This window comes from Pyxicephalus adspersus, chromosome 4 (genome assembly GCF_032062135.1).
Source record: "Pyxicephalus adspersus chromosome 4, UCB_Pads_2.0, whole genome shotgun sequence".
Taxonomy (NCBI): Eukaryota; Metazoa; Chordata; class Amphibia; order Anura; family Pyxicephalidae; genus Pyxicephalus; species Pyxicephalus adspersus.
This window is the reverse complement of record NC_092861.1, coordinates 57131201-57144510: the sequence shown is the minus strand read 5'-3', so window position 1 is coordinate 57144510 and position 13310 is coordinate 57131201.

The window sequence follows — 13310 nt, the reverse complement described above, 5'->3', positions numbered from 1 at the left end:
CATTACTCCTATAGGTGATCATATACAGTTCTGCACAGCACATATGTCAGACTTTTCCCTAAACCTTATTTGACTAGCAGGTGTCATACTGCATCATGCGATTAGCTAAGCATGTGCTAGTGAGCTCTTCTGTCAACCTTCACTGTGCAATTTTTAGTAATTACCAAAATAATAGGGATTGGCAGTTTGCAATGAGCCCTTCCCCCTCTTCCACAAGTTACCTCTGACCTGTAGTATTTTTTAGTTATGTCATATTTTGAGTATTCTGTGTAAAATCTATATATCCAAATAGCTGCCCAGGGACAATTATAAATGTTTTTTTTTTTTTGGCAAAGTCTATATACTGTAGCTTATTACTAAATTCAAATATTCTTTACTTGCATGGTTTATTGAAAGCAAAACACATAGCTACAAGCAACTAGTTTTATTTTTAAAAAAATAAAAATAGGGAAAATATAGAATACATTTTTTATGCCAATGAGTTCAAGTCAATTTAAAAAAAACATGGAAAAAAGGTGAAAAAACTATTAAAAAATGTTTAATTGTTCATGTGTAGTAGATACTTCCTGCTAGTAACAAGTCATGATGGAATGCCATCTGATACATATATATCTAGGGACTGTTTCAGCAAACTTCCACTGACATATAAAAAATGCTCACTTACCAGAAGTAGATAACCATGACACAAATATGGATCTAACATACCTGTGGCACTCACCAGCAAAGAGAACCTTTTCTTCCACACTGCCATCTGGCATACCACACCACTTGGAGATATATAGGAAAGGCCAGATGAAAGTGTAGAAGGTTAAAATCTCTCTGCCCAATGAGTGAATTGGAAGAAAAGGTTCCCTTCGATAGTGAGTGCCACAGGTATAATATTTTGTGTTCTAACTTCCGGTGAGTATTTTATTATATGTCAATGGAAGCATGTATAGTTTGCTGAAACAATCCCTGGATGTACTGTACATGTATCAGATGCCATTTCATCAGCATTCATGAATTTAAAGACATTTTATATGTATTCCTATGCACCACAGTTTATTATGTTTATATTTGTGAGCAGCTGATATATAGTATATTGTGTTTTGCTCAAGAAAGCCTTTTGTAATAAAATACTTAAACTTCCTTGCTAGAAAAGACCTCAGCCTTAAAGCTGTTGTTAATTTCACAGAGTAACAGTGATTTGAACCACTGATCTACAATTTTAGGATTAGTGAGGTATTAGGGCGGTGTAACATAACAGGCACCTGGACATTTGTGAGTCCATGTCCCCATTCCATCTCCACTTTTAATTCTCTTCTCTCTTTTGAATAGTTAAAAGGACTCTTTGCCTGTGCATTATACCTGCGTTAAAGGATTTGACCTTCAGATGCTGTTAATCCAACTCTTATCTCTCCTTCCTCCATACACATTCTTCAGTACGCAAGAGGTTAAACATGTTTTCTTCACCAGTCATCCCTGTAATTTCATTTTCCATTAGGGTCCTTTTATCTGCTGTTTACCTACTACACTGTTAATCACTCAGTAAATATGAAGCCTTGAGTTATCTTTACTTCTCCATTTGTATCCTGTGAAATTTTAATAAACAGCGATGTTATAATTAGATAGGTGTCATGATTTTTTTTTATTCCATTCTAAGTGATAAGGGTTGTAACAGTGTCCAATGGATGTAGGTAACAGGTGTGAATTTGTCAGTGTGCATGCAGCACAACTTGCTGGCCCTGTACCTGCAGCTTTTTACTGAAAATTGAATAACTGCTGTTCATACTGTTCAGCATTTATACCTACTGGTTAGATATTATCCATGCAGATACCAGCCTCAGCCTCATGAATATCCCATTATCACCAGATGTTCAGACAACAGCTCTGTTCTATTTTATGAAAAGGATAAACATCCACTCCTTAACAGAAAAAAAGCATCTAAGACATATATTTAAACTTTAGCATTGTTAACATTCATATTTTAATTTAAAAAAAACAAACACATTTTGGGCATGTTGTTTCTATAAGACTATAGTAAACTATCACATACCTTTGGTTTACAGCTGTCTGGAAACCTGATGTAAAAGGATTTGCTTCCTCTGCTATTTCATCAAGGTGGAAAAATATTTATCTTAATGCTAGCATATATGTTTCCTGGTTCACTTACATAATAAAGGCTCTCATTAGATTGTGTATCACTGCAGATGTTTGGGTTAAATAAAAGCTGAAGACGCACGTGAATGTGCATGTCACTAATACAGCAATGCCAAGGAGAGCGATGCTTCTGCAACCCTCCAGAGAATAATGATGTGCAAATCAGTTTCAAAAGAAGACAAATCAGCAAACTGAAAACTGTTTAATTCTCCTGAATACATGCATACAAATTTGTTTAAGAAAAACATTGTTTATCCAATAATACATTTAAAAAATGTTGATAGATCAGGCAGACCTGCAAACAACTATTCAAGGGAACTAGCAATTCTGAACATCCCTACTAGAGAGGAATTCTCTTTATATTGACTGCAAAGGGTCAGGCAATAGACTTAAATGATGACCTCTTCTACAATTTTTTTATTACTTTGTTCTCATCTAAATTTATTGGACATTTTCTGATTGGACTAGCAGACAGATGAGAGGAGGACTGACAGCAGAAGTGAGTAGAATGGAAATGTTATATCAGTGGAACAGAGTATGAGAAGGATTTGGAGTTTAATCATATCAACACACCTTAGAGTGGCATAATTTTGTTAAAATTACATTTCGACTATAGGTGTCTTGTACTGTGTCTAAGTTTGTGTAAATGCTTCTTACAGTCCTGGATTGTGAGTGTTAAGAGTATAATCTGTACACACAACTTAATTTGGTAGATGTCTTTATTGCATCTCATGGATGCTTTCCTGAACACTAGATACATTTAAAGGCATGCAGGATCCAGGTTTCAGCTAACACCCATAAACATTGACAGTCACATCAGAGAACATTTGTCTTTATCTGGGATGCTTTTACACATTGCTCCAGGGAAAAAGAAAAGCAGGAGCAAGAGACAGCTGGGAACACAATGCACATTGCTCCTAAGTAGAGAAAATAATTACAATTGTTAAATAGAGTAGTGGCTTTTATCAACTGCAAAACATTTGCAAACTTAAATTAACATTACATATGCAATTTATTTACCTAAAAATGTCTATGGTTGTATTATGGATCTGATACATTTTGATCTTGTTTATTGAGTTTTAAAGGATTTTTTGCTTAAATGTTGTGGTGCTTTTGCTCTTAACATGGCCATGTTTCTTTGCAAAATCCCCCATGTGGTCATTAGACAATGATTTGGTTCCCATATCCTCCACTTCAATTGAGTAGCTGGCATTACCATTAGCATGACATGTAACTGACTAGTATCTCTCTGAATCCTGACTGTCCAGGTTACACAGGGGCATACGGAAGGTTGCATGGAAGCACCAGTAAGAGCACACTTGTAGATGCATGTTGACACCAGAAAAGTTAAAAGATGACACATGAACAATAGTGGAGGACCTGGGTAGTGAAAGCTCAGCATGTGGAAAGAGTAACATGGTAGCATAGAGCAAGCCTGTAAAAGGGCTAAAGTGCAGAATCTAAGGTGAATATACAATATCTTCTGCAGAGCACCCAGTAGACAATAATGGAATTTACCTGTTAGGGCAATAGGTTGTGGCCCGTAGACACACCTGTACAAATAAAATGTACCAGGTAGAGAAGCAAAATTGGGTACAAAGTGGAGAGACAAAACCAGAACTAGGGACACAAAGAATGTCATAGCAGACAGTGAATAAGTGTAATCAGGAATAAGCTGGTGTCAGCAATTGGAAGACAGAATGCAAGGACACAGTCACAGAAGAAGACTTGATATTAGCGTAGTTGCACATTGCTCAAATGTCAAGCCACTTTAAAAGGAGGTGTCAGTATCTTGATTGCATGTGGCACTGGTCCTGCCTGTCAAAGAATAGTAAGCCTGGTGCTGGGACAGAGCAGATGTGAGTGTTAGGAATTGCAGCTTAGTACAAGGTGTAAATCCAGATTTGCCACCACGTTGCACTTGTCTGTCATTATGCACAACTCCTATATTATACTCTTGCATCAAAGCAGTGGTTACCATTTTCTGAGTGCACTAAAGGCAGAAGGCACAATAGCAAAATTGGCATTATGTGTCAGAAATACAGTACATTGTGGGCTGCTCACCAGCGAGTCCATGATGTATTCAGAATTTATCACAGTTGCTAATTGCCTATTATTATGGCTAGCAGTCAGTAATACTTCTCATGTCTTCTCAATGACATGGAGCTGTTTTCAAAATTGTATTTACAGTCTAGTAGGCATTAGGCAAGGTAATTTTGAGGTACCGTTAGCCATTGAGAGTCAGGAAGTAAAACTTGAAATTATAGGAACAAAGTTTAGATAGTCAGTTCTAGTTTTCCACTTTTTCAATGTGTGGTGGAACATTCTGGTACAATGACAAATCCAATAAACAAGATGCTCTTCAGAAGATATGATTCTCTGCTGTTTAATATTTGCTGTTGCTAACTGACTAATACAAACCATGTTGTGTAGTTCTTCAATACGCTTTCTTTTAAGAATTGTAGTACATATAGACATGATATTTTCAATTTTGGTTGACATTTTGTCCATGCAGTGACAACTTTCCTTCTTGTCTCAGGGCTTTACATGTTGAACAATCAGATACAAGTTGACAATCAAAAATCCTTCCATCGATAATCCGGATCCTTCAGTTTCCCGGCATGAATTTCGGATCGCATTTTCAATACAGGAACTGCAGTACACTGTTTGGTCACTAATGTTTTGATGACGCTCTTCTGCAAAAACTGCTGTTGGGTCTGCTTGCTAAACTAAATGCACGTTGAGACGTCCCTGCTGCCTGCTCCTAGGAACTGTGCCAGATGTCCGCAGTGCTGCAAGTGGAAGGCTGGCCTGTGTGTGGAGAGAAGTATAAAAAAAAAATCTGGAATTTTCGCAAATCCTGCAGTCCAGGGGTTGCAAGATTTTTGTCAACCTGTATTCTCATATGCACACTTCAAGAAGCAGGAGTAAAACTTTCAAACAGTTAAAACCTTACAGTGGCTATAACCTCATGCCCCACTAACCAAAACTAAAATAAAAAAATGCATAAGGTATTTTACCACTCCAGCCATTTCCATAAATTGACATAAAATTTGTGGTCACACTAAAATCTAAATCTTTATTCATTTAGCATAAATTGATGATTACAGCTTAATCTTTAAAAGCTTATTTAAACAACTTTTGATTGGTAGGCAAGACTGGTTGCTTCCAAGGACTGTTTTCACTTGTTGGATCCAATAAAGTAGAGGGATCACAATGAACATATTGTTCATTTGTACCCTGTCCATGTTTGTTTACAGCAGAATGTTGTAAAATAGTGTCTGATTTTGCCTGGAAAATCTTGTTTTTGTGAGGTGAAATGCATTTATATTCTAATGTTTCTTGAACTTTATATCATGGCGCAGACCTTGAAAAAACTTTCAGGTCTTCAGGGAACCCTTGATATACTTATTATATATATATATATATACACAGCTCCCAGTCAGCCAGTCGGTGGTCAGTAGGAAGAATGCCTCTTACATTCCTGGCCATTGTGATGAATGTCAGCCTTGCAGATAGCCAAAATGATCATTTGTGTCACTTAATTTGACCTTAGAGTCACAAACTGCTCATTGCTCAGGGAAACCCTAGCAACTTCTAGAGGAACCCTAAGGTTCCATGGAACCTGGTTGAGAAATTCCTTATATTTGCAATCTACCTCTCATCCACAGGTTACTTTTTTGCCCACCTTGACAATGGTACTGATAACTACAAATAGAAGTCTCAATCCCTAGTAAATTGCACATGCTACCACATGCCATCATCCCATATAAATCCAAGACAAGCAAAAAAAGAACACAGTTCCATAGGCATTTTTAAGGCAGCAGACAATTCATATAACAAAAATTATGTATTAGATCATATTTTCAAATCACATGAGAGTAACAATTGTAAAATCAAATCCTCCAAATATCTGTGTCTTTAATATAATATTACTGTGTTTGCTTTGCCTATCTGTTGCAAATATTGCAATAGGGCAATAAGAAAACATTTCTATTTCCATATTTCCTACTGTGCAATAATAGTCTCCTTCTATACTGTAGTACCACCACTCCAGAGTCCTCATTATTCCTCTCGCTGGTACAAGACATTGGTGGTACAAATGTTTGTAATAGATAAAAACACAAGATAATTCCTCCTTGATATTTCTATCTTGAGACAATAATAGACCTGTTTAGGTCATACAGGCTTGAAATCTATGTGGAAAGAATCATTTTCTCTTCCCATAAAATAGTCAATAAGGAAAACATGCAAACTGTGAGTGAATCAAGTAAATAGTTGACAAAGCACATTTGATGAAGTTCAGCCATCTCAAGTATACAATAACATTTATTAGAGCACAATTGTTCTTTGCCATTCATTAAACTGCTGAGGGACCGTATGACTGCTCTGTCTTTGTGAACAGAACTGCGGTACCCAACAGCTGTCTCATCTGCTTCTGTTAACGTAATGGGACAGTCATTATTGCTTTCTCCTCTTCCGACATCCCTCAGACAGATGAGATGGAGTCTGTTCAAATTTAATTTTAGATCCTTATTGGTTCTGCCACCATTAAACACTGTGCTTAGTCTTAATTCAGACTTTGATATATTGTTTAATAGGGTTTCATTTTATTGTGGAGGACCAAATCTACAAGTAAACAACACCATATGATTACTTGTTCTTGTGGTGGTTAACCATTTCACTTCTGTTATGTACTTATATTTTTCATCATTAGATTCATTACAAATCAAGAAAACAGTCTTGTATTTTTTGTGTTCAGCGTGTCTGGCAGGTACACAAATTTACCATAAATATTTACCATGGAGCACAAAATTCATGTGATAACCATAAAAAGTTTGGTTCTGTTGACATATTTTGTTATATTATTGTTTGAATATGTTTGTAATGCAGTATTCACCCTAGCCGGGCATGACTTGAAGCTTTACTTCACAGATTCTACATTATATGTCTATATTGGATGAGAGGTCAGATATGTATTTTGACACCTAGAAGTTGTGGAGTGCTTTGTTTAGGTAAATGCTGAAAACTGTAAAAGCAGTAGCAGCAAAAAATAATATCTGTAAAAGATATAGACCACATATTTGTACACGATGACATTAGGTCTTTAAAGTTTAATAATGAGGATATATTATATTTCTCCTGTGCGCACATTTCCAAAATTGTCCTATGAGTTGTAGATAATAAAGTATTGTAGTCCATTATAAGTTAGGGTTGTTTATTTTTAATATGATGCGTATCTTTGCATACATCTTCATATATGTCACATCACCTGAAACAGATGTGCTTGCAAGAAAAGACTAACAGAACAAAATGCAGGGTGGTAATCCACAGGTAGTGTCTTCCTAAGACTAAGAGTTACAGTAATTTAATGGCAATGCTGGCAAGCCTAAATGAGGACACAAAAACTGCAGGGAGGGCTCTATCTTTCAAAAATAATTACTACAGCTTCAAGTATTTTTATGGCAGTCCTAAATGCAAAAGCACTAGCTGTAGGAAGGTGTGTTTTCAAATAAAATTAGAGCTATAGTCCACAGGTTCTCAGTTTGCATAGCTTGTGAAGTTCGTAGTACCATAAAATGAGAACAGCTCAAAAAATACATAAATAATAAATAAGCTTCTGTCCCCTGAAAGATAATCCTACTAAATAACTGCTTCAAATCCAACCAAACTAAAATAAAGTAGAAAATGGAACACATTTAAAAGGAATAAAGTAGCTTTGGGGTTAACATTTAGAAAGCTAGCAATCAGTCAGCTGCTAAATATTATACTATCAGGTTCAATGTGGATGGAGTTCAGCAAATTGTATTGTCCATGTTTGAGTCATAACAGAATATTGCAAAAGGAACAGCTCACAGTCTGCCATTGTGAGTAATACTAGAGGTTAAAAGAAGGTAATTAATTCAAAAAGTATTTGGATCACTGGCTACTTGTAAAGGTGCCCATACAGAGGTAGACTATCATCAAAGAGTGGGCAAGTTAGTTCTTGATCAGGTCAGAACTTTAATGAGAACTTGGGAGCAGAACAATCTACTGTTATATGAAAACCTAAAGACTTTCTTACTGTGCAACTGCATAGATCATACACTGAGTATTTGGTAATAATAAAGGATGGAGTGTAAAGGGATATATAGCAGACCACCAAGATGAGACAAAGCAGGATCTGATCTTGTACTATAAGGGATTGACAGCTCAGTTTGGTACTTGGGAAGGGAGTGGAGGAGGGAGCATGGAAAAGGTTGAGTTAAAGCTGATCATAGCAGGAGATGAACTTACAGCTTAACATGGACCATTGGGAGAAGCAAAGAAATCAGAGTGGCAGAGGTTACAAGGGAGGACCTTGCCACAGACTGGAGGAGAAGGAGAGAGATAGCGGAAAACATAGTGTAGACACTGGCTCTGGCTGCCAAAAAAAATAGTGTGAACTTGGGGAAACTGCCAGAAAACATAATTTAGACAGTTCAGAAAAAGTTTCCAGAAAATGTATGTTCCACAGTAGTAAAGATCAGGGATAAACACATTTGGTACAATATAGGATCAAGGCATTACCTAGTTACTTTACTTCTGTCGACAATCCTTTTTAAACAAGTGTCTCTGTCTGTTGGGAGAAACTGAGGAGCTTGACAGGGCTGGCTTGGTACATTTTATGTTCTGCACCTTCTAATTATCTTTTGTGATTGTGCTTTGTGTCGGTGTAATTGTATGAAAAAGAAAAGAAAGAAATGAAACCATTTTCGATGAGCAGTCCCAGGGGTATAACAACATACAGGTGTTTACAGAGGTAATGAGGCTTTACTTTGCACCATTTTGTTGGCAAGTGTAAAAAAATTATTCACACTACATAAGAGCCAAACAGGCATTTCAGTTTCCCACAGATGATGAACAATGTGCATTTTATTGTAAGGAATATTTTTTATGGCATTAGATCTTGGTATTGATTGTGTGCAAACAAATCATAACATAGAATAAAATTCACTTATTGATATTTTGCTTCAGCTATTTAAGAAAGCCAGTACAAGTTAAGGTATGCATTTTATGGCCAGAGACAACAACAGGGAGCTTGTCAATTTTATAATCTGTGACATTGCTGAAAATGAGGCTATAAACACTATGAAAAACACAAACTCTGTTATAACTCAAAGTTCCAGAAATTTCTCTTGGAAACTAGCTTTGCAAATTCTGGCATATGAAAGTGCCTAGGTTATCCTGTGCTAACAGCCTTAAATATATATATCTACAGTGTGGAATCAAATAGGGCGCTGTTGCATTTGACTGCTAAATTTACTAGATTTGCACTCAGATTTAGTTATTTCACTTTGCTTCTCATTATACTCTTTGCTGGAGAAGAAACTGAATCTAGATATTAGCAGTGCAAGGATCTCCATGCATTGGCTTCATTTATCCTATAGATCTGTGTGTGGTTATTAGATTACCATTCATTAGGAACAATGAAATATGTATACCAAGAAAATATTGTTACCCTTGTACCCTGATTGACACATCTACACAAGCACACAGTGAGAATCAATATATGGTAAATATTTATTTTGGAAAAGATGTAGATTGCGGACGAGAAATAATGGTGCCTAGTCCTTTTCCTTCCAACTAACTTTTTTGAACACAGCTTCTCTTTAGGTTATTCCAGGTTACGTTAAATTAAGGAAATCAATGCACTACTAAGGTTATCTTGTAAAAACACAGCTGGTAGAATATCAGAAAATGTATTCATTCAGTCTAAATTCTATCTAAGTTACTTCAGCCAGCCAGCAACAAAAAAACAGCTCACAATGTGACTTCCACTTCTAGACACCTCCATCATGTCAGAGCCACTGTGAAACTACGAAGCCAGACTGTAATGCGCCTGGGCACACAAACCACTACCGACTCCAGATATCCTTGAATAAGGTTTATTCAGAATGGTACAGCACAGCAAGGGTTAAGTCCAATCAAGCAAGGTACAGAAGGATAAGGCAAAAGCAGGTCAGTAACAATCCGAGGTCAGGGCAGGCAGCAGGCAGAATGGTCAATAACAATCCGAGGTCAGGGCTGGCAGAGTTCAATCAGAGTTAGGTTCAGACCGGGTCACTGAGGAGATGACAAGCAGAAGTTTTAAACACACAAAGACACACCCAAGCACACTGTGGTAACAGAGGCTATAGCGGGCAATGGGGTGATGGACAGGCTCTCCTTAAATAGCCAGGATGACCAATCACCTTGCGCCACCTGGCACTGTCTGATGGGAGACTGAGTAAATCCCCTGCAGCTGATTGGCCGCAGGGAATTGAAACTAACTATGTCCCGCCCTGGGGCGAAGCAGCCGAGTGCCACGCCCTCGGGGGGTACAAGAGGGACGCATGGTAACACGCGCACCTCTTCCCACAGTACCCCTAGGACGTGCACTACTTTGCACTTGCACAGTGCTGGGAGCAGGAACCACATTCAAAGGGATGCAAGGGCTGCTGCCTGGCTGATCAGTAATTAGTCCAGGGCGGATCCCTCCGCCTGCAGAGACAGACAAGCTGTGAGCAGAGGAGCAGCCTTGGTTATGCTGCTTGCTACTGAGGGGTCTCCCTCTGTGGCTGGGAACCCGAGGGACACCGCAGGCTCGCAGGGCGGGTAAGTTCCTTACACAGGTATAAGACATACCTATTTCTCTTCTCCTTTTTACCGTTTAAATTCTCTTGCCTTTCCACACCTCTAATATTTTGTAAGTACTTGTATTTTGTAATTACATATTTTGTAAGTACATCCACTGTTGAGATCCTATTTTTTTTTCTATATCTACCATATTTGGAGTTTCCCATTATATGTCCGCTGTACCTTTGTGGTATGATCTTCCTTGTGTTCCTATTTTTCCATTGCAGTGCTAGTAAACCTATAAACATACCCTTGAGCAATCTTACGGATGGCCACTTTTAGTTTCTCCGTCTTCCAGTGCGTGCTGAGACTTTCACCAACAATGACGCCATAATGCCCTTATTTTTGTCATTGTTGCTGGTGGCATGCATTTATGCTGAACCCTTTATGTCAAAAATATATGCAGTGTCCAGATTACTCAACTGCATTTTTTTTAACCCAAAAATTTTGCTAGATATATTTTAGGGGCTTTATTATTTATAATGTATTCATTGCTGTTTAATAAACAACTTTTTTTTTTTTAAAGAGTTTGCTCATAATTGTTTTGCAGCAATTTTCATTTCTTTGTAAAAAAAATGCCCTCTAAAACAGATGCTTTGTTCTCTCTTTTCAGTTCAATTTTTCTTTTTTCTTTTTATTGTTTTACAACTTACATGTCAATCTCTCTCCTCGGACATTCAATACTGCTTATTTTATTGACAATAATTGCATTTCTAAAAACAGGTAATCCCAATGGAACATGGAGTATGCAATAATGTGTTAATAATTGTGAGGTTTTTTATAGTATAATATTTTGCCAAAAAATTCAGTAAATTGAAACTGTATAGAACACATATGTAATCAATACAACAGTCTACATCCAAGTACTGTGTTTAACAAAAAAAGGCAGGCCACTCACTTTATCTATAGTCTTCTTTCACCAAATAGATTGTCTATACACCATAGACAAGTTGATACTTCTACTTCAAATATATTGTGCCATCAACAGAAATATGCCTTCATTACTTTACAGGGGTAAAGTTGAACAATTGACTTCTAACAATGCAATATGGCATCTAGGTAGAGTTGGGTGGAGTTGCATGATAGAAGTCTTTAATAGCAGAACTCTTTCAAAAGATTTACCAATTTAGTTTTGCTCAACCCCTCAATCTACCTAAATTGTACATTTTTTTACTCTTACTACCTATGTCATTTTTTATTTCTTAGTTTTGTGACAATTATTGCATCATTTAAATCTTCCACACACTCTATCTGTAAATGTTTAGATAAAACTTTAGATTGATAAGCAGTTACAGGATCTAATGATTTTAGAGATATTTTTCAGAAACAAATGAATGTATAGCATGGTCACATTTGGAAAAATCTTTAAAAGATGAGTTTATTCTGATAAATTTGAGATTGGATACAACCCCTACTTATTGTTTAAATGATCCATAGTCAGAAGAAGATTTTTTTCTATTAGCTAAAAGGGCACTAATTAGTTTTAGTTTAAAAAATAAAAGTATAGATGAATAAAATAAAGAAAGTTCATGCATGATAAACAGTGAAATCAGAAGCAGTGAGGGAACTAACATAGAATAAAGAATTATCAAATTTATTAAAATGTAATATTTAAATATCCTACAGAATAAAACCAGCAAAATAAATCAGAACGTGTGAAAGTAAGAAATGCCAGAGAGACTTGAGTAATTTTAGGAGAAATACTGGTTTGAAATGGCAAAATAAGGAAATTATAACACAAGATTCCCTGTCCCTTTAAGCAAAGGACAGAATTGAATGAAAATAGATAGTTAGAGTGCCTAAGAGACATTATTAGGGTGAGAGAGAGAGAGAGAGAGAGAGGGACTTAAATCATCAACCAGGGCGTGCTCACCAAAACCATACAAAATGTTTATTACATGTGAACCATACAGAAATCAATAATTAAACCTTCTTCTGTATTAACTATCATGTGATAAATAAGTGTCAGCTTAATATCATAAGGGAACAAACAGACTTAGACACTAGCGTATCTATATGTTACTGTTTAGATTTATTCAGAGAAACTTGTGTTCTTTCTACATATAGTTCAGTAGGGGTGCAGAATAAGTTTCAACTAACCATGTACGCTAAAATGTTTTTAGAAATAAAAGAGTTAAAGAAAAATTGACCCTCCAGGAATACACACACATTGTGACCATGATGTCCTACTATCTCTTTTTACACCAAGGTCATACAATTAACATGTCTTTGTTCTTATAGACAATTTAGTGAATAGAAACTAGAGTTCCAATTCCCACACACAAAGAATCTTACCAGATGTTCACCCCACGTAATGCAGTCAGATTTCCTGTAATATTTCTCACCAATATTTCTTTTAAAAAATGGAGGCTAAGATAGACCCTTTTACCTTCTCAATGCCAGTGTCATAAACAGTATGTATTACAAAATCTTTACCAAATTGCATCCAATGTATTGTATGTTTCTAAAATAATTGGAGATACACAATCGAAGCTCAGACTACTTTACCAGTAGATATGTCACTGGTTCCTGTA